The 21,965-nt window shown below is 44.3% G+C and overlaps 1 protein-coding gene across 13 annotated transcripts in view; it reads left to right on the top strand.

Annotated features, from left to right (window-relative positions):
• The window catches only part of EXTL3 (exostosin like glycosyltransferase 3), a 196,404-nt gene that overhangs the window by 101,256 nt on the left and 73,183 nt on the right, over positions 1-21,965 (top strand). For 3 of the 13 annotated variants that reach the window (XM_050948791.1, XM_050948782.1, XM_050948783.1), the window contains exons 2-3: positions 13,328-13,487; positions 16,884-16,990. The exons of 8 other annotated variants lie outside the window; for them this stretch is intronic. The gene's annotated coding sequence lies outside the window, so the exon portion shown is untranslated. The remainder of the gene's footprint in view (positions 1-13,327; positions 13,488-16,883; positions 16,991-21,965) is intronic. 2 more of the 13 variants (XM_050948793.1, XM_050948785.1) reach the window with 1 other exon arrangement.

Raw genomic sequence — 21,965 nt, 5'->3', positions numbered from 1 at the left:
AAATGGGGATAAATTGTACTTCTCCATCTGTCAAAGGGGGTTGTAATGTTTGCACAATACTCTTACATTCTCGGATGAAAGTTGCTATTTAAAGTAAAATGTATTCTAGGCATTCTCTTATCTGCTTTGTTCCTATTCCTCCAGCTGTCATGAGGCATGCTATAAAACTGGGCTTCTGCCATCAAGGGCTTGTTGATGCCTTTTGATTTGCTTTGATTTAGATATTCTCTCCCTCTCCCCCCACTCCCCAAGCATATAAAATGCTTCCAACATTTCAGGTAGAGCCTAGCATATTCTTTTTTCATTTACAAACCATCTGCTTCTCACATTTGCCCCTCTTAACCATCCAGTCCTGTTCTATGTCTTTTCTGTTACAGATGTCCTGTAGGATAGTGTAGCTAGATGGCTAATTTTTGATCCATGGTTTTTATAGCAGTGTTTGTTCTGGCAGCCTGCTGGTCAAAATTCAGGGAGAGCTATGGTAATTTCGTTGTGCATTTTTTGAGATATTTGGTAAAGTTCTGTGGAATACCAAAACAATTGCCCTCCTTCCAAAGGAAACCAGCTCTCACATGTTCATGAACCATGCACCTGGTGAGTTAACTCTTGTAATGGTTTTCCCGACTATTAGTGACACTGTTAATACTGAGTACTTGTGTGGCTCTTGGCAAACATTAATATTTAAATGAATGCTTAGTAAGACTTGTACATTCATTGTCTTCAAGGAGTTAACACTAAGCATAAACTTTTTAGATAGACTTATTGAGAAGAACAGTCATGACATCTGGATTCTATTCCAGACTCTGCCAGAACCTTCCTGCTTGACTTGAACAAATCTGTGCTTCAGTTTTCCCATCTGTAACATATAGATATTTCTTACCTTTGTGGAGCTTGATTAGTGTTTTAAAGCACATTGAGGAACTTGATTGGAGGAAGATGCTATCAAATGGCAAAATATTATAGGAAGCCTTAGAATGTTTCAGTTCAGAATGGTTCTGCTGAAAGCAGGATCACAGTCAGAGTGTCTGACGGTACTGCTGCCATGTATTTCCATGTGGCAATACTTTGGAGCCACAGAACATTTCTCAGATTTTTGGTCAGGAAATCACGCTCCCGGTTTGGCCTGTCTGTGTTCACAAAGTGCATAGCAGTGGTGGAAGCACATAGCTCAGGGAAACACTTGAATTCTTCATTTCCCACCTTCATGACTGGTTGAGCAGAGACTGGTCCAAAGCTCTGGTATTGTGCAGTGTGACTGTTATCCAATCCACCTTCAAGGGGCTTGGATTGTCCATCAGCATGGAGAAGTCAGTGCAGTCTTGGACTCTGCAGAAGCTAATGTCTTCTTCCCGCAGTTAAGATTCCAGGCAATGTGGGCCTTTGCTTCAGACCTGCAGGCTCATCCTGTCACCACAGCATAAAATTGCTTCAGGCTTCTGGGCTAATGGTCTCATGCCCATATGTGGTTCATTGTGCCAGGCTTTATCTCAGGAAGCTTCAAGACTGGCTAGTTTCTGAGTTCTCCCCAATTTGTCACCCTCTGGACATGGTGGCTGTGGTGCCCACATAACTCTTGGCCTCCCTAGACTGGTGGACAGATCTTGAGAGAGAGAGAGAGAGAGTGTGTCTCTTGTTTGCTCCACTTCGATCCTAGTGACAGACGCTTCCCTCCCACCCCCGGGTTGTGGGGCTCACATAGGATCCCTGTGGACAAATGGGTTATGGTCTGCCCAAGATTTGACTCTATATATAAATGTAAGAGTTGCGGGCCACCTACCTAGCTTATCAGGTCTTCCTTCCCCATGTCAAAGGTGGTGTCTCACTTTCATATTAATCAGACTATATATTTACCAACTTTCTTCCCTGAGCCTCATAATCATTGTGATGAGGGGAGACTCTACATGTTTGACATCAAAAGAACCGTTCAGATCGTCATCACACTTGTTTGTGGCAGTTCCGGACAAAGTGGAAGGCCTTCCGGTCTCTTCTCACAGGATTTCCTTGTGGGTCTTCTCTTGTATTCATTTGTTGCTATGATTTGGCTAATGTAACTCCACTGAATAGAGCACTAGTACATGGAACCAGATCTCTCCGACTCTGCAGCCTTTCTGGCCCAGGTGCCTATTCGGGACATTTGCAAAGCAGCAGCTTTGTCTTCAGTACACATCTTTGCTTCACATTATGCCATCTCTCAACAATCTAGAGATGATGCCAGATTTGGGCGTATGGTTCTCCAATCCTTACTCAGGTAGACTCTAGTCCCAACTCCAATTGAAATGCCTGGGAGTCCCCTGAAATGGAATGCACATGTGGAATCACTTGAAGAAACAGCAACTAACTGTTCTTCAAGATGCGTTGCACGTGTCCATGCCATGACCCACCCTCCTTCTCATCTCTATTGGAGTCTATCTGGTAAAAAGGAACTGAGAGGGACTGCGGATGGCTCCGCCCTTTATACTTTCATGCAGTGGCATGAGGTAGCAGAGGGCGCATGTGCCCCCCGAACAGGAGTGCTTGTGGCACCTTAGAGACTAACAAATTTATTTGAGCATAAGCTTTCGTGGGCTAAAACCCACTTCATCGGATGCATGCAGTGGAACATACAGTAGGAAGATATATATATACACAGACGACATGAGAAAATGGGTGTTGCCATACCAACTATAACGAGTAATCAATTAAGATGGGCTATTATCAGTAGGAGGGGAAAAAAAACTTTTGTAGTGATAATCAGGATGGCCCATTTCCAACAGTTGACAAGAAAGTGTAAGTAACAGTAGGGGAAAAATTAGCGTGGGGAAATAGTTTTTACTTTGTGTAATGACCCATTCACTCCCAGTCTTTAGTCAAGCCTAATTTAACGCTGTCCAATTTGCAAATTAATTCCAATTCTGCAGTTTCTCGTTGGAGTCTGTTTTTGAAGTTTTTTTGTTGGAGTATTGCGACTTTGAGGTACTGCATTTAACAGGTACTGCAGCTAGAAAAAATCTCTGATAACTATGTTGAGCATGCACACACTTGAAGTTCAATGGACATGTGCAACACGGCTTGAAGAACAGCAGTTACAGAATAGGTCATTGTCCATTTTTTTTTTTAAGTTCCTAGATTGGGCGTCTCATTATGTGACATACTTTATTCTCTCTTCTGTGACTTCCAGCTCAAGGGTTCAGATCTTCCAAGTACTGAACATCTTTATTTCCAACTGAGGATGATAGTTGTTGAGGGATTTGGAGGATTCGATTTGTAGCTCAGTTTTCCTTGCCCTACTCTGATTGCACTTTAGAAGATTTGCATCTGTTTATTTGAGTGAATTTATTGTGAGAGTAGCCACCGCAAAGGCTCCCATGTGAAATTTAAAAAGGTCATTCCCCAAAAGATAAATCTGAACTGTGTGTCAGTGATTACTTTAACGTAATAAATCATTGCATGTGAGCCGTGCATGCTGGGAAAATGGGTCCATTCCTTGCTTACCCTTGCAGGAGTCTAGTATTCATGAATCAAGGCAAGTATGTAGCTGGCGCACAAAACTAGTACTCCCCTCCCTCCATCCCTCCCTCTGTTTTGTGGTGTTTTAAGAGGGAATAGTAAATCTTCAATTTAAATAAATACTGATTTATCCCAAGTGAATAATAAACAAGTAAGGTTAAAACAACACAAAAAATAGAGCCAAATATCTTGAAAATCATTTCCTCATTTATATACCTGCAGAGATCTGAGCGTATGGTGCTGCATTTCCCATCGTGATTGCCTGAAGCAGTGGAGGGGAGCCCTAAGTCCTTTCTTTTGACTGAAGTCTTTTGTGGGTGCTCTGTCCACCTGTCTCAATTTCCATGGCTGCCTGCATGGCCCTCTCAATGGGAGTGGTGTGTATAGTGCCCTTCCCTGAACTCAGGACTTAGCAGGTGAAATTTTCCAGTTCACTTTTTTTATTTTTATGAGCTCCTGACTCTCGTGTGTGAAATTCTGAAAACCATTGCTTGGCATCTGGAAACAATTCTGCATCTGTGTGTTCTTCCCCTCTCCTGGGTTCCTTTCCCGTGTGATAACCTTATCCTCCCTTTGCAATGTCACAATTGTCTGTTGTGGCAACTTGTTCGGACAGCACCAGCAACCTCAGGTGGGGAATAAATAATCCACGCTAGCAAGCAGGTAGATCCTCAAAGAGCCTATTTCTGCACAAAAGTTCTTGATAGCAAAGCAAGGGAAGAGAAATATAAGAAATACACGTGCAAATTTTTTTTTGATCAAAACCTAAACATTAATAGTCTGCAATGCTATGGAAAAATGACTGCATTGTAGAAATTAGAAATGGGAATGACTTCTTAGGTCACTTTTTCTACCTCCTGTGCGCACTGCAAAATTGTTTTCTACAGTACATTCTCTAATGGGTTTATTATCCAGTCTGCTTTTTAACTGTGCTTAACAATGGGGCACTTGCCACTTCCCCTAGGAGACTCTTCCACATCCTAATGGAGCTCGCTACAGGGAAGTCCAGCCTATGTTTTCTCTTAAACTTTAATTCCGTCACTCCAAGCTGTGCTTCTGTGCACCACACTAAATAATTCTTCTCCCTTCAGATATTTGTAAGCTGTTGTCACGTTGTTCCTCTTTTAGCTGTTTGGTAGCCAAGCTCTTTCTTCATCAGTTGGTCTTTCCGGCTCCTTGACCAGAATGGTGCAGCAAAGAAGAACTCCTTCCAGTTTGTCCTGGTCTCTTTTTGTAACAGATCTTGCCACTAAACGTGTTTTCCCACCTCAGTCCCATCTGCTGTCTTGCTGTGGGTTTTCCCCTTTGGGATGGCTCTGTTTGGCTGCCTTTTTCTCTTTTCAGCTGCTGTCCAAGCATTTCCCCTTACCCCACCTTTGCCCAGCTGACCAGAAATCAACTTGTACATCATTCACCTGTAGCCCATATGGGCATCATTCATAAAGAGGAGTGCTGTGCATGCTCTCCAGCAGCCTGTCTTGGATGTTCAGACAGCCATTCTTTGCAGCAGTTGTTGATTTTTGTCTGGTGATGTCTCCTTATTTGTATTCTGCAAACACTGAGCTGTTCTGCTATCCTAAAGGCCTCTCCCTGTTTGCAGTCCCCTTTTGATTAGACTTTTTGAATGCTATATAATTATTTTCTCCTGCCTTTGCTGATCTTGGTCACACCTAACTCCAATTTCTATTTGGCCTCTCTCACTGGCCAGCTTTCCCCTCAGCAGACCTTTTACTACTTGACACTTTTTTTTTTTTTAAATAACCTGGACACATCAGTCCTTCTCTTCACTGCTGTGTCCAGTTCTCTCCGATCCAGTACGATTTATTCAGTTCACACTGTTTAAGTGGTCTCTGCAGCTTAATAGAATTGATGCACTCCAGCAAACTTGGAAAGAGAACTGGCTGTTACAACCAAAAACTAACTGCTAACATTACATTTTTGCAACTGTTAATACATTAGGTTACCCTAGGTTACACAAAGTGTTGAACATGGAGGAACAATGGTTCACTGAGGCCTACAACAGGAGGGCTTCATTGACACTTGTGATCTACCACTCTCCCGAGTTACCTAGATTTATACCTGGTGACACCAACACTGAGAATAGCAAAATATACATCATTCTTTCCCCATGATCACCTTTTAAATAAGAGAAAAATTGGTGAATCGTATTAGTTGAGACAATTTAATTAAAACAGTTGGGCTAAAATCAAACAACATTCCAAGTATCCAATTAAATAAAAAATTAGTTTTCGTTTTCTGTAATTAACCCTGTTGGAGGGTTAACAATGCTTCAGAGATAGGGGGAAAACAGCCTACTTTCTGCACCTGTGGCTCAGCTTCTCCCAACCCACACAGGGCACTTGGCCTTTTCTAAAGCAGTTGCCCTGGCTGCTTGCCCTCATGGAGTCTGAGTTTAGCTAAAGGGAATCTATTGCCCATACTCAAAACTACCACACCCAACATTCAGAAATTTGTGGATGTGGAGTGCTGATTGTGCGTCTTCCAGGCAACAATGACTCAGTCACAACTCATTCCTACTCCCCCCGTTAGATCTCTTAGAGATGTATCCCTAATAGGCACATGGTTGCATGTGCACAGTACCATAGAAATATGGTTGGTTGCCTGTCTGGTGGCAGGATGATTGTCAGCTGAAATGATAGCCATACTTCACAGTGAGGAGAGGGGAAATATTGGACATTCTTATATTCTTATGCCCTGTTTACTTTGCGTGGATAATAAGATATCATCACCTGAAATCCCACCTGCCTTCCCTCCCTGTGTGCAGAGGAAACTGCATGGTTTTCAGCAGACTTGGTTTTTTAGGGGGAAAAATTTTTTTCCACAAAAAATTATTCATTCTTGACTTTATGAAATTTTATAATAAATGTTAAAAGTTTTCATTTATCAAAAACCAAAATGAAAAATTTCAATAACTGTTTCTGAGAAATTTAAAAAACAAAAAACTATTGTGCAAAATTAAAAAAAAGGAGAAAAATCACTGAGAACTTGGAAATAAGAACATTAACATTTTTTGTGAAACTGTTTCCTCTCATGAATTTCTCTCTCATGGAAGCATGAAGAGCTGCATCTACTTTGCTAGGATGGGGTTCTGCACAAATCCAGCTCTGAAACAATTAGGAGTCCAGCAACACACATCTAAGATTCTATATCCACAAGCAAGTTGACCCATAGCCAGTCAGGATGTCTGTCAGCACTAAAATAGTTGAGCTGCGAAAACTGACCATTTCAATCACATACCAGCGTGTGACAGAGTGTACCATGGGGAGAGTCCCCTGCTGGAGGCATCGGGGTCCTACCACACCCTGTCTCAGAAAGGAGCAGTAGCACAGTCCTCCAGGCTGCCGAGAGTGGCAGCAGGGGAAGCAGCCAATAAAGGCCCAGGAGGGCCATATAAAAGAAACTGCAGACGGAGCAGTTGTTGGCAGGGTCTAGGGGAGCAAGAGGGAGCTCCAGGCTGGCTGCTGGGACTTGCTGTATGCCCTGAGGTAAGGTGATATGTTGGTGAAGCTGTTGGGGTTGCAGGGAAATGGCCCAGGGAACTGTAGTAGCATAGTAAAGAGTTAAAGGGGATGCAGCAGCACGTGGCTGCTAGTCATAGGGTTCCTGGGTGTAGTGGGTGGGCCCAGTTTCCCCCCCACAGCCACAGGGGAGTGGCCTTACACTCAGAGAGTGACTTGAAGACCCCCGAAAAGGTTCAGCGATACTGGAGTTTATTAGATCGTGATACACCCTCGGAAGGGGACTTGAACAGTTAGTGACTCAGCTGGAGGGCTGGGTGACCCAGAGAGGACAAAGACGTCGCCAAGGAGGGAGCCCTGGGTGCACAGACCCTACCAGGACTTTGGAGGGCTCTACAAGGGCCTTGTTGGACTGATACCCCGGAAAGGGTCTGCTTTGTTTGTGATTCACATGGACTGTGCGTGACTCAGTCTGAGGCCTGAGAGAGTTGTAGACACATACCTGGACAGGCAGTGCTTGTGAGAGGTGTGTGCCACACCCTTACACAGTTTCATGAAGCTGAATGAATCTGCAAGAGTTGTGACAACCATCCTACATAAGCATTGATCTTTTGGGTTTGTTTTTCCAGTTTCTACTAGGAGAAGGACATATTTTTACCTTACCATTCTAGCACATTTATTTTAACTCCAGTAGATTCCTGGTAGCGAGCACGTGTGTGCACAACTCAGAGTTTATCTGAGAATGACACCTGTGAAATAATCTCTCAAACACTTGAAACAGCTATAGGTTAAATAGCCACACAATCTAAAAATATCACACAAGCATATATTTTACGGTTAGGAGTTGTATGTGTTCCCTGAGAAATCTTGTTACTTTCACCTAAAATTTGCATTTGAATTTTGAATGTAATGAGCTGTATCATTTGAATTGAATTGCAACAATCCCTTCTCCCCACCCAACCATAGGGCTATATATTTTATATAGCCCTATGGTTGGGTGGGGAGAAGGGATTGTTGCCTATATATTATAAAGTTGTAATTTGGACAGGCAACCTTGTTTGGCCTCAGAGTTGGCCCAACATCAGCTTCAACCTGGGAGTGATTTGATGCTCCCTGTATCAGGCATTAAGATGGAGTGTAAATATATTGGCTAGCACTGTGATATATAGTGCCCTGTTATTTTGGGGCTGATGGATAAACCAGGACTGCTCCTATCTCAAATTATTAGAAAAATCTTACAAAGAATTTTTGGTTTATTTTATGTGGTTCAGTCAACTTGATGATTAGATTAATTTGATTTGATTTATTTTGATTTTATATATGAATTTTATTTTATACTTTTGATTAGTTATTTAGTTTCTACAGTTGGAATCTTGTGTTGATTTCCCCCTCCTGTTCCCATGAGTTCAGGACATGAGGAAGTCCCTGGGTACATAAAAGACAACTCTGTGCCCCACCTAGTGGTGGTCCATAAAAGTGAACCATAATATTCAGTGTTTTTTGTAGGTGCTGATGTTAAATGATTTGTGGAGGGCAATGACGGTCACAGCTCACAGGCATTGTTAACACATGGAGTTTTGTGTCTTTTCTTTTCCTTGGTGATAACTTTATTCTCCTGCATTGCAGGTATATTTCAATACTTATTAAATGTCCTGGATGGGACATTTCCAAAGCTTCGTGAAAGGCAGTCTATGCTCTAATGATGGCGTGGGGTGAATGACTGTTGGCCTGCTACACAGTGAAGAGAGATGATGGGAACAGAAAAGTAGTTACGGAGGGGAAAGAGGATGGGAAAGGTTGGATCCAAGGCAAAAGAGGTGTCTGTTATGATGTGCACAAAGTCATTTGTCTTCAGTTGAACTACTTTTTTTCCCTGTAAAATTCCCAAGTTTTACAAAAGCCACTGTTTGTTGTTTTTTTTAGAGGTGGTTATTTTGGACCATTCCAAGAGCTTGGCTTGTTTAGCCAACCCAAGGAAGGATGAGGGGAGATATGATTGCTCTCTATAAATACATCAAAGGGATAAATACAAGGGAAGGAGAGGAGTTACTTAAGTTAAGTGCCAATGTGGACAAAAGCACAAATGGATATAAACTGGCCATCGACAAGTTTAGGCTTCAAACTAGATGAAGGTTTCTAACCATCAGAGGAGTGAAACTCTCGAAGAGCCTTCCAAGAGGAACAGGGAGGGGCAAAAAGCTTAATTGGCTTCAAGACTGAGCTTGATAAATTCATGGAGGGCATGGTATGATGAGACTGTCCACAATGGCATGTAGCCCATCTGCGAGTGCTAGTAACAAATATCCCCAATGGCCAGTGATGGGACACTAGATGAGGAGGGCTCCAAGTCACTACAGAGAATTCTGTCCAGGCCAAAATGCTCGGGGTCCAACTGACTGCCATATTTGGGGTCAGGAAGGAATTTTCCCACGGTCAAGTTGGCGGAGACCCAGGGTGTGTTTTGTCTTACTCTGCACCATGGGGCACAGGTCACTTGCAGGTATAAACTGGTGTAAGCACTGAACTCTCATGGTTTAAGGACTTCAGTGACTCAGCCAGAGGTTAGGCGTCTGTTACAGGAGTGAGTGGGCGAAGTTCTGCGGCCTACATTGTGCAGGAGGTCAGATTAGATAATAATGATGGTCCCTTCTCACCTTAGTCCATGAGTCTACATGAAAATATTGACTGTGTTAATCCAGTACAGTACATCAGGTAGCTATGTTTATGTGAATAATGAATTAGTTGACGTATAAATGTGAGGCCATCTGTTAGGATAAGGCAATATCGTGGAAGATGCATGCATGTGCATACATGTGCATACTGTTAATGTACAGTTCATAAAATAAGCTACAGCATTAAACTGCTTTTCCATTTGACATTTGTTACTTTTCTCTATTAATTGCCTTTTTTCCCTGTCTTCCTGCTCTCCAAATTTAATGTTGCTGTTTACCTAGAAGACTATTAAATTTTGCACTGATTTTTGCCTGTTGTTTAATTTTTGGAATAAACACCAGGAAATTCCCAGGAAATTTTAAACAAAATAAAAACTGAAAATGAAGGGCTTTGGATATGTAGCACCTGTATAATGCTCAGCCTTTTCAGAGTGCTTTGCATGCTATTCCTTGCAGCAATCCTGCAGAATAAGGAAGAATGAACCGTATGGAAACTAAGTCATGCATGTTGTGACTTTCCAAAGTGACAGAAATGGGATTAGAATTCAGTACCTCAAGGCTCACAGCACCATTCTTGGTCCACTGGACCAGGCTGCTACTCAAGACTGTGTCCTACAATACACTGCATTGTAGAGTCTTGAACTGCTGCAACATTAAGAGGCAGTTGAGATTTTCTTTGAGATTTCCCTCAAAATATGAGATATTTTCTAGTGAGTACTGATGGTGGCCTCTTGGGGACCTTCATGGAGAGGTGCAGGGGTCACTAGATTTCTGTCCCTTCTCTGACAAGCAAATGATGTGCTCATAAGAACATAAGAACAGCCATACCGGGTCAGACCAAAGGTCCTTCTAGCCCAGTATCCTGTCTACCGACAGTGGCCAATGCCAGGTGCCCCAGAGAGAGTGAAACTAACAGGCAATGATCAAGTGATCTCTCTTCTGCCATCCATCTCCATCCTCTGACATACAGAGGCTAGAGACACCATTCCGTATCCATCCTGGCTAATAGCTGTTAATGGACTTAACCACCATGAATTTATCTAGTTCTCTTTTAACCCCTGTTATAGTCCTAGCCCTCCCAACCTCCTCAGGTTCCACAACTCCTTACCTTCCAACAGAAGGTGCAAGTTTGGCTCCAAAAGCTGAGAGGTATTGCTCCTGCTCCTGCCTGATCCCTTAGAAACAGTTCTAGGCAGCAGTCCAGGGAGTTCAGGCGTTCTGTTTAACATCCAGTGTGCAAAGGTTTTGTTTAATGTTTGGTATGCAAATTCCTAAAAGGCTTGTGCCCGTTTTTAAAGATGTAGTGGTACAAGCATGTTCTTGTCTGCACGTGGGATTGTGCTCTTTTAATTGCAGTGTAGACATACTTATAGAGACTAGCTATGGAAAAGGCTCTATTGACCCATTCACTCCCTGGGACTCCTCACGATTCTGAAATAAGGAAAACTTTTAAAAGTGACAATAACATGCTGTGCACCTCCTGAAAAGAATGAGCTTTCTCACCTTCCCTTGTATCTCTCTCTCTCTCTCCCACCCTTGATTGCTATAAGCTGTCTGTCTCATTTCATATTGTATCTAACCTAGATTGTAGATTCTTCCAAACAGAGAGCATCTTGTACATCTAGGGCCTGTTGAAGTATTGTGTTTCTGTCAGTAATCTACTGGACTGGGACCCAGGAGACGTAGGTTCTATTCCTTGGGCACGCACCTCTCTGTGCCTCTATTCACTTTCTTATCTTTTTACTTGTCTGTTTAGGTTCTAAGCTATGTGTTTATACAGCTCCTAGCATGCTGGAACCCTAATCTCAGTTGGATTGTTCTGTTACATTTACTATTGTTTTGGCCATCACTAAAATATATGGCTTCATCTTCTTCCTTTTGAAGACTGTACTACAGTCCACAGCTCTAACTTTTTGGACACACATCCTAATAAATCAGACTTGTGTTCCCTTTCCAAATTTCGTGTAATTATTTCTGTCATTCCCCACATTCCTGTCTCTGCTCGCTGTTTACCCTTCAAATATTTATTTCCTCTTATCACATCTCCTCCCTTTTGGCCTTTAGTCATTGCTTGATGTACTTAAAAAAAAAAAGTGTTTTTGATCAAAAGGGTTTAACGAGTTTAGGTTTCACTGCAGCAAGCTGAGACCAGTTATGAGAAAATGGTCTGCCGTGCAGAAGGTCTGAAGGACCGGTCCAGACATAAATTAATAGTCCTCAGCATCAAAGTTTGTAGCATCAAAAGAAATGGGCTACTTTGGTGCAATTATCAGAATAATGTTGAAATCAGATCAAAAAGTATCTTATGTCTCCATTTCTAGACCGCATTTTTTAAATCAAAGGACTGTTTTTTATTTTTAAAAATAAATGTTAAGACCACAAGAGGATTTCAGAGAGGAGAAAATTGTGCTGCTTTGTTTCTGTGAACAAATGAGGATTTTTTTTTTTTAAGTATGTTGTCCATTTTAACTTGTTTGTAATTGGCTTTTAACCTCCGTAGTCTCGAACCTGCAACCTCTTAAAAAAGAGAACGCTCCTAAGAGAGATCCAAAACTGGCATTGGAATTTGCTTTGAGGTCCTTGTTAAGGGCTATACTACGGTTGATTAAGGTACAGTGTTTTTACAGAGCTGGATGCACCTAGCACAGAGCTCAGATACAAATGTGTTCTTTAGTGGTTGGAGGGAACAGTACTTTCTCCCTGGCACACACCAATTACATTTAATCGTTGCACTGTGTAAATGATCGCTGTCTTTAAGTAAATTCAATCTCGTGGCTAAGCCAAATCCACATGGAAAGCAGAATATGGGAACAACGGCTTTTTAATGCAAGTTACTTTTTAAAATTTAATTAAAGACCACTGTTCAAGATAATTTCCTCTTTACTTTGATTATAATTTCATTTAAAGTTTGAAATGATCACTTTCTTAACTGAGAGAATTTCCTTGCTTGCTTAAGACCCTGGAATTGCTCACAGGATCTGGGACTCTTGATGTCAGCTAGGAGGTCCTCTTGGTGGTGGGATGTTTGCTCATGGAGGGCAGATGGTCAAGGGAGAAGTGGGAGAGGATTCACAGAACCTTCCTTTTAAAGAATCATGGGATTTTTGCAAACTGATACATAACAAAGACAAGTCAATGTTTTTGGCTTCCTCCTCTTGATTAGTACCACGTCCGTTTTTGTCTTTTCAAGAGCTCATTCTTGGACCACTCTGAGTTTGAGCTGAATAAAATCAGAAAGTAGATATGAAATCTTACAAGCTCGGTGTGGTTCCTGTGTGCAGTAGGTGGTTACGTATCATAATCGAGCATAGTGGAGGAGATCAGTCAAGTTAAATGACTTTCATCTGTGTGGTTGATACGTTGGTTGATTGGGGAGTGCAGGCATCGCCAAACTTTATTTGAAACATAGAAGAAGCAGAAGTGCTTGTGAGCTTGAATGTTTTCATGCTGAGTGCATTTGTTGCACGCCGTTACCTTGTTGCATTTATGCTCCAGAAAATAAAGGAAAGAGAGTAAGCTGTCATAGAGTAATTGAGTACACAGACAGTGGCTCTTGTGCACCAGTAGACTTTGGAGCATGTAGATACATTGCATGGGGCTAGAGTTACCTGATTTGAAATGCTTTGGTTCCAAGTTCATCAACTACAGATAATACACCACAATTAAAGAAGTCTTTGTTTTTGTGTTTAGCTGACCCTGTTGATCATGGGTGGTCCATGGGTAGTGAGATCTGAGCAAGAAGGTGGTTGTGAAGGAGTCTGAAAGCGCCCAGATTAAATTTTCTCATTGGTGATCACAGCTATCTGACTGGTCGGAAGCTGGATTCACGTTGCAGAAACCTGATTTTCAGGTAAGGTGTTTACTGTGAGTTCAAGCATGCATTACTCCCTGGATGCTACTGCCATATGTCTATATGCTGAAATTTGGTCCAGGAGAAGCTACACCAAGTCTTCTTAAATTAAAGTAAAAAAAAGAGGAGTCCTTGTGGCACCTTAGAGACTAACAAATTTATTTGGGCATAAGCTTTCGTGGGCTGAAACCTACTTCATCAGATGCATGGAGTGAAAAATACAGGAAGCAGTATGTATATTACAGCACATGAAAAGATGGGAGTTGCCTTACCAAGTGGGGCTCAGTGCTAATGCAGCCAGTTCAGTTAAGGCGGAAGTGGCCTATTCTCAACAGTTGACAAGAAGGGATGACTATCACTACAGGAAAAATTACTTTTGTAGTGCTAACGAGGTCAATCCAGTCAAGGTGGACGTTGTCCATTCCCCACAGTTGACAAGAAGGCATGAGTATCAGCAGAGGGAAAACTACTTTTTGTAGTGACCCATCCACTCCCAGTCTTTATTCAGGCCTAATTTGATGGGTGTCCAGTTTGCACATTAATTCCAGTTATGCAGTTTCTCATTGAAGGTTTTTTGTTGAAGAATTGCCACTTTTAAGTCTAGTATCAGAGGGGTAGCCGTGTTAGTCTGGCTCTGTAAAAGCAGCAAAGAATCCTGTGGCACCTTATAGACTAACAAACGTATTGGAGCATGAGCTTCCGTGGGTGAATACTCACTTTGTTGGATCAGATGGGTATTCACCCACGAAATCTCATGCTCCAATACGTTTGTTAGTCTATAAGGTGCCACAGAACTCTTTGCCACTTTTAGGTCTGTTCATAGAATCATAGAATATCAGGATTGGAAGGGACCTCTGGAGGTCATCTAGTCCAACCTCCTGCTCAAAGCAGGACGAATCTCCAACTATTATTGTTGCTCCAGATCCCTAAATGGCCCCTTCAGGAACTGAACTCTCAAACCTGGGTTTAGTAGGCCAATGCTCAAACCACGGAGCTCTCTGTTATTCAGTGTCCAGGAAGATTGAAGTGTTCTCCTACTGATTTTTGAATGTTGTAATTCTTGATGTCTGATTTGTGTCAGTTTATTCCACGTAGCCAGACAATCCTTTTGTCAGAGTGCCAATGCCTGAGATGATGGGTTGTCCAGGATTCCTGGATTTATGGATCTTGGGTAGCAGATAGAATACCTCTGGTTGGGGCTCTAGGGGTGTGTCTGTGTAGATTTGTTCCTGTGCTTCTTCAGGGAGTTTCTTGAGCAGACGGTGCAGATTCTTTTGGTTACCCTCTGGTCCCACTGATGGTTATGACCTGTAGAATATGGTGTCAGAGAGTTGCCTAGCAGCCTCTCATTCATATTCCAACCTATTCATGATGACGACAGCACCTCCTTTGTCAGCCTTTTTGATTATAATGTCAGAGTTGTTTCTGAGGCTGTGGATGGCATTGTATTCTGCACGGCTGAGGTTATGGGACAAGTGATGCAGCTTTTCCACAATTTCAGCCTATGTTTGTTGGTGGAAGCACTAAGTGTAGAAGTCCAGTCTGTTGTTTTAACCTTTAGGAGGAGTCCATGCAGAATCCTTCTTTTTATAGCATTGGTAGGAAGGTTTCTGTGGGTTAGTGTGCTGTTGAATGATGTGTTGGAAATATTCCTTGAGTTGGCGATGGCGAGAGCAGGATTCTAGGTCTCCACAGAAGTGTATCATGTTTGGGGGAGGGTTGGGGCAGAAGGAGAGGCTCCGAGATAGGACAAACTCTTCTGCCGGGCTAAGAGTATACCTGAATAGATTCACAATATTGATGGGTGAGTTAAGGGAACCAGTCTTGTGGCTCCTTGTGGCATGTAGGAGTTTAGATAGTGTCCTTTTTCCTCTGTAGAGAAGCAAAGTGTGTGTTATAAATGGCTTGTCTAGTTTTTGAAAAGTACAGCCACGAGGAAGTTTGTGTGGAAGGTTGGTTTTTTTATGAGAGTCTCCAGTTCTGAGAGCTCATTCTTGATCTTCTCCTGTTTGCTTTATAGGATGTTGATCAGGTGGTTCTGCAGTTTCTTTGAGTGTGTGTGGCACAATCTCTCACCATAGTCTGTGTGGTATATTGATTGTAGTGGATTTTTTACCTTCAGTCTTTTTGTTGTTTTCCAACATACATGGGGCAAAATACACCTCCATTGCTTCCTTGCATATGTGCTTAAGCGCTCTTGTTCCACTGGAACTCTGGCACTTAACAGATGGCTGCCGAATACTACTCCTATGGAATGCAGTAGTCTGCTGTTACGGTATTTTTAGAGTGCCAGGCACTGAAATACCTGGGTGCTGAGCATATGAAAAGGGTATAAGATTTTGAAGGGGTCAGATGTGTCCAGGGAGCCCTGACAACTCTTTTGTCTTGCTGAGCTTGTTTCCACTGTATCTGAGCTACAGAAGTGTCCCCTCTTCCTCTGAAAGACCTTTATTCAGGTAGGCAGCTGTAGAGCTCAGGAGGTTCCAGAATTGGTGTCTCCCCTGGAACAGATCAGACCAGCTGGGGGACATGGTTTGAGACCCCGATTGAGAGTTCTAGCAGATGACTGAAATTCTAATGGCTCCAGCTCTGCCCGTCCCCAAAACATACCTCTTTCTTACAGTTAGTTCCCATATTTACAGTCTTCTGCCTGCTATAAAACACTCAGCCTTTTCCTCTATTCTAGTTATGTTGTGGTTTGGAGAGGGAAAGGCATTGCGGCACTTGGGTGTCTATTGGAAAGTAGTGACTGGGGATTTCAGGAGAAGCTCGTAGAGTTTCCCTGTTTGTGAATGAAGAGAGACGAGCCCCGCTTTCCCAGTCCTGTTGGGAGGAAAAAAATGCTTCCTCTATCTCAGGAACTGTTCCTAGTATGTCCCAGAGGAAGCTTGATGGTTACATGGCAAGTCTGTGGCAGAACTTAGACTAGAACTCAGATCGTCTGACTCCCTGTTCCTTGCTTAAACCACTGTGTGAGATTTCCTCCTATAGTGTCTCCAAATGTATCTGCACGAACAAGTGGGCAGAACAGAATCACCTCTGCTGGGCCATCCTAGATGCAGAATTACTGCAGCCCTGTGCCCCTTGTTACTAATTTGGAAAGGAAGCTGTTTCCCCCTCCTTCCCATTTCCCTTATTAAAATCTGAATTGTGGGAAAATGTTTGAATGACTTTATAGAATCCAGATGTTCTGTCTGGGAGCAGGAAGCCCAAATGCTACTGCTGACCCGTGAAGCTAAAAATAGTGACAGCGTTACCACGAGCGTCTTCCTAAGTTCAGTGTGCAGCTCCTCTCACCAGATGCACTTTGGTGGTTGGAGGCAGATGGAACAGAGTGCAGGCAAACAGCTTGTTAGCTTGATTGCTCAGTATTTTAATTGATTTTGTTTTTATTAGGGTAGCGCCTAAAGGCTCCAGCGGAGATCAGGGCCCCATTATGGTAGGCACTGAAAAGACACAATAAGAGACAGCCCCTGCCCAAAGAGCTTACAATCAAATTTAAGGTAAGATGGAGCAAGTGAGTGTAACAAACCATTGGAGGGAGGAGGAAGAAAAACATGGGCCATGTGTGTGCATAGTGCAGGGGTTGGCAACCTATGGCATGCGTGACAAAGACGGCACACGAGCCAATTTTTAATGGCATGCTGGAGCCTGCCGGGACTCCAGCATGGCATTAAAAATCCTGCCCGTGGGGGCAGGGAGCAGAAGCATAGCCGTGCGCACGGGGAGGGCAAATGGCCCCACTCTCTGGGCATGCCAAGCCACAGGGTCCGCGCTCCTGGGCTGGAGCACCGGGCCAAATGCAGCGAGCTGCTGGCCCCTCCCCTGGAGCCCTGCTGCCGCACGCAGCGCTCTGGGGGTTGGGGCTGCGCGCTCCCATGGTGCAGCGTTTGGCTCCGCGGGGAGACAGAAACGCTCCCCCCTCCCCTGGAGCCATGCCACCCTGTGCGCTCCCGCAGGGCAGCATTTGGCTCTGCAGGGAGGCAGACACGCTCCCTGCTCAACTGGAGCTCTGCCGCTGCCGCGCGCAGCGCTCTGAGGGCCGGGGCTGTGCTCTCCTGCGAGGCAGCATGTCTGGCTCTGCGTGGAGCCTCAAGGTAAAGGGCCCAGGGCTGGAGGTGTTGAATAAGGGGTGGGGGCAGTCAGAGGGCAGGGAGCAGAGTGGGTTGGATGGGGGGTTGGGATCGGGGGGTAGCTAGGGGTGGGGCTCTCTGGAGGGGGCAGTCAGGGAGCGGGGGGGGGTTCAATGGGGCATGGGAGTCCTGGGGTTTGTGAGGGGGCAGGGGGTGGATAGGGATCAGGGCAGTCAGGGGACTGGGAGCAAGGAGGGTCCGCGGGGGGCAGTTAGGGTGGGGGGTCTCTGGAGGGAGTGGTCCGGGGACAAGGAGCTGAGGGGGTTGTATGAGTTGGGAGTTCTGGAGGTCCTCTCAGGAGGCAGGGGTATGGAGAGGGGTTGGGGCAGGCAGGGAGTGGTGTGAGGGCGGGGGTTGGATGGGTCGGGAGTTCTGGTGGTCCTGTCAGGGGGTGGGGAGTGGTTGGATGGGACATGGGAGTCCTGGGGTTCTGTTTTTGGGGGTGGGGGTGTGGATAAGGGTCGGGGCAGTCAGGGGACAGGTAGAGGAGTAGGGTCCAATCCGGGGACAGGGAGGCTCAGATAAGGGGTGGGGTCCGAGGAGGGGGTACTCATAGACTCATAGACTCATAGACTCTAGGACTGGAAGGGACCTCGAGAGGTCATCGAGTCCAGTCCCCTGCCCTCATGGCAGGACCAAATACTGTCTAGACCATCCCTGATAGACATTTATCTAACCTACTCTTAAATATCTCCAGAGATGGAGATTCCACAACTTCCCTAGGCAATCTATTCCAGTGTTTAACTACCCTGACAGTTAGGAACTTTTTCCTAATGTCCAACCTAAATCTCCCTTGCTGCAGTTTAAGCCCATTGCTTCTTGTTCTATCATTGGAGGCTAAGGTGAACAAGTTTTCTCCCTCCTCCTGATGACACCCTTTTAGATACCTGAAAACTGCTATCATGTCCCCTCTCAGTCTTCTCTTTTCCAAACTAAACAAACCCAATTCCTTCAGCCTTCCTTCATAGGTCATGTTCTCAAGACCTTTAATCATTCTTGTTGCTCTTCTCTGGACCCTCTCCAATTTCTCCACATCTTTCTTGAAATGCGGTGCCCAGAACTGGACACAATACTCCAGTTGGGGCCTAACCAGCGCAGAGTAAAGCGGAAGAATGACTTCTCGTGTCTTGTTTACAACACACCTGTTAATGCATCCCAGAATCACGTTTGCTTTTTTTGCAACAGTATCACACTGTTGACTCATATTAAGCTTGTGGTCCACTATGACCCCTAGATCTCTTTCTGCCATACTCCTTCCTAGACAGTCTCCTCCCATTCTGTATGTGTGAAACTGATTGTTCCTTCTTAAGTGGAGCACTTTGCATTTATCTTTATTGAACTTCATCCTGTTTACCTCAGACCATTTCTCCAACTTGTCCAGATCATTTTGAATTTTGACCCTGTCCTCCAAAGCAGTTGCAATCCCTCCCAGTTTGGTATCATCTGCAAACTTAATAAGCGTACTTTCTATGCCAACATCTAAATCGTTGATGAAGATATTGAACAGAACCGGTCCCAAAACAGAACCCTGCGGAACCCCACTTGTTATACCTTTCCAGCAGGATTGGGAGCCATTAACAACTACTCTCTGAGTACGGTTATCCAGCCAGTTATGCACCCACCTTATAGTAGCCCCATCTAAATTGTACTTTCCTAGCTTATCTATAAGAATATCATGCGAGACTGTATCAAATGCCTTACTGAAGTCTAGATATATCACATCCACCGCTTCTCCCTTATCCACAAGGCTCGTTATCCTATCAAAGAATGTTATCAGATTAGTTTGACAGGATTTGTTCTTTACAAATCCATGCTGGCTATTCCCGATCACCTTACCACCTTCCAAGTGTTTGCAGATGATTTCTTTGATTACCTGCTCCATTATCTTCCCTGGCACAGAAGTTAAACTAACTGGTCTGTAGTTTCCTGGGTTGTTTTTATTTCCCTTCTTATAGATGGGCACTATATTTGCCCCCTTCCAGTCTTCTGGAATCTCCCCCGTCTCCCATGATTTCCCAAAGATAATAGCTAGAGGCTCAGATACCTCTTCTATTAACTCCTTCAGTATTCTAGGATGCATTTCATCAGGCCCTGGTGACTTGCAGGCATCTAACTTTTCTAAGTGATTTTTTACTTGCTCTTTGCTTATTTTCTCTTCTAAATCAACCCTCTTCCCGTAAGCATTCACTATACTAGACATTCCTTCAGACTTCTCAGTGAAGACCGAAACAAAGAAGTCATTAAGCATCTCTGCCATTTCCAAGTCTCCCGTTACTGTTACCCCCTCCTCATTGAGCAGTGGGCCTACCCTGTCCTTAGTCTTCCTCTTGCTTCGAATGTATTGATAAAAAGTCTTCTTGTTTCCCTTTATTCCCATAGCTAGTTTGAGTTCATTTTGTGCTTTTGCTTTTCTAATCTTGCCTCTGCATTCCTGTGTTATTTGCCTATATTCATCCTTCGTGATCTGCCCTAGTTTCCATTTTTTATATGACGCCTTTTTATTTTGTAGGTCACGCAAGATCTCAAGGGTAAGCCAAGGTGGTCTTTTGCCACATTTTCTATCTTTCCTAACCATTGGAATAACTTGCTTTTGGGCCCTTAATAGCGTCCCTTTGAAAAACTGCCAACTTTCCTCAGTTGTTTTTCCCCTCAGTCTTAATTCCCATGGGACCTTGCCTATCAGCTCTCTGAGCTTACCAAAATCCGCCTTCCTGAAATCCATTGTCTCTATTCTGCTGTACTCCCTTCTACCCTTCCTTAGAATTGCAAATTCTATGATTTCATGATCACTTTCACCCAAGCTTCCTTCTACTTTCAAATTCTCAACAAGTTCCTCCCTATTTGTTAAAATCAAGTCTAGAACAGCTTCCCCCCTAGTAGCTTTTTCAACTTTCTGAAATAAAAAGTTGTCTGCAATGCAGTCCAGGAACTTATTGGATAGTCTGTGCCCCGCGGTGTTATTGTCCCAACATATATCTGGATAGTTGAAGTCCCCCATCACCACCAAATCTTGGGCTTTGGATGATTTTGTTAGTTGTTTGAAAAAAGCCTCATCCACCTCTTCCGCCTGATTAGGTGGCCTGTAGTAGACTCCCAGCACGACATTACCTGTGTTTTTTACCCCTTTTAGCCTAACCCAGAGACTCTCCACCCTTCCGTCTCCTATGTCCATCTCCACCTCAGTCCAAGTGTGTACATTTTTAATATATAAGGCAACACCTCCTCCCTTTTTCCCCTGTCTATCCTTCCTGAGCAAACTATACCCATCCACACCAACATTCCAGTCGTGTGTATTATCCCACCAAGTTTCAGTAATGCCAATTATGTCATAGTTGTATTCGTTTATTAGCACTTCCAGTTCTTCCTGCTTATTACCCATACTTCTTGCATTTGTATAAAGGCATCTAAGATACTTGTTTGATTTTGCCTCCCAGCTTTGCCCTGACCCTCCTTCCTCTCTGCCATTATAGCCCGTGCTCCCTCCTGCTTCCAACCCATCTCCCAGGTCTTGTTCCCCACTTTCCTGTGGGCTTTGCTCACCTGTCCCCGTCGAACCTAGTTTAAAGCCCTCCTTACCAGGTTAGCCAGTCTGTGCGCGAATAAGGCCTTTCCTCTCTTCGAAAGGTGAACGCCATCTGTTCCTAGCAGTCCTTCCTCAAGTAGCATCCCGTGGTCGAGGAAGCCAAAGCCCTCCTGGCGACACCATCTTCGCAGCCAGGCATTCACCTCCACAATGCATCTGTCTCTGCCCGGACCCCTACCTTCAACAGGAAGAATCGAAGAGAATACCACCTGCGCTCCAAACTCCTTAACCCGTACTCCCAGAGCCCTGTAGTCACTCTTGATCTGCTCAGCATCACACCTCGCAGTATCATTTGTGCCCACATGGATGAGTAGCATGGGATAGTAGTCAGAAGGCCGGATAATCCTCGACAAAGCCTCTGTAACGTCTCGGATACGGGCCCCTGGCAGGCAGCATACCTCCCGGGATGAACGGTCAGGGCGACAGATGGGTGTCTCCGTCCCCCTCAGCAGAGAGTCTCCAACCACCACTACCCTACGTTTCTTATCAGTGGTGGCAGCAGACCTCCCAGCCTTAGGGGTACGAGACTTCACCCCCTTAACTGTTGGGGGTGATTTCTTCTCTGCTGTATCTTTTACCACAACAGGAGGGTTCGCAGCAGCGGTGGAGCACTGCCCGCTGCTAGAAGTAACCAGCTGGCCGTGTCCACCCTGAGCCTCCTCCTCCACTGGTGTGTCAGGTACACCCTGAGGCATCTCCTCTTCCACTGCAGTGTCAGTAGTCCCGTCAACTGGGACAGCACCATCAGCTGTCTCCACATGG

This window comes from Gopherus flavomarginatus, chromosome 4 (assembly GCF_025201925.1).
Source record: "Gopherus flavomarginatus isolate rGopFla2 chromosome 4, rGopFla2.mat.asm, whole genome shotgun sequence".
Taxonomy (NCBI): Eukaryota; Metazoa; Chordata; order Testudines; family Testudinidae; genus Gopherus; species Gopherus flavomarginatus.
Note: the sequence above shows the minus strand (reverse complement) of the source record. Positions and strands in the feature narration are given on the sequence as shown.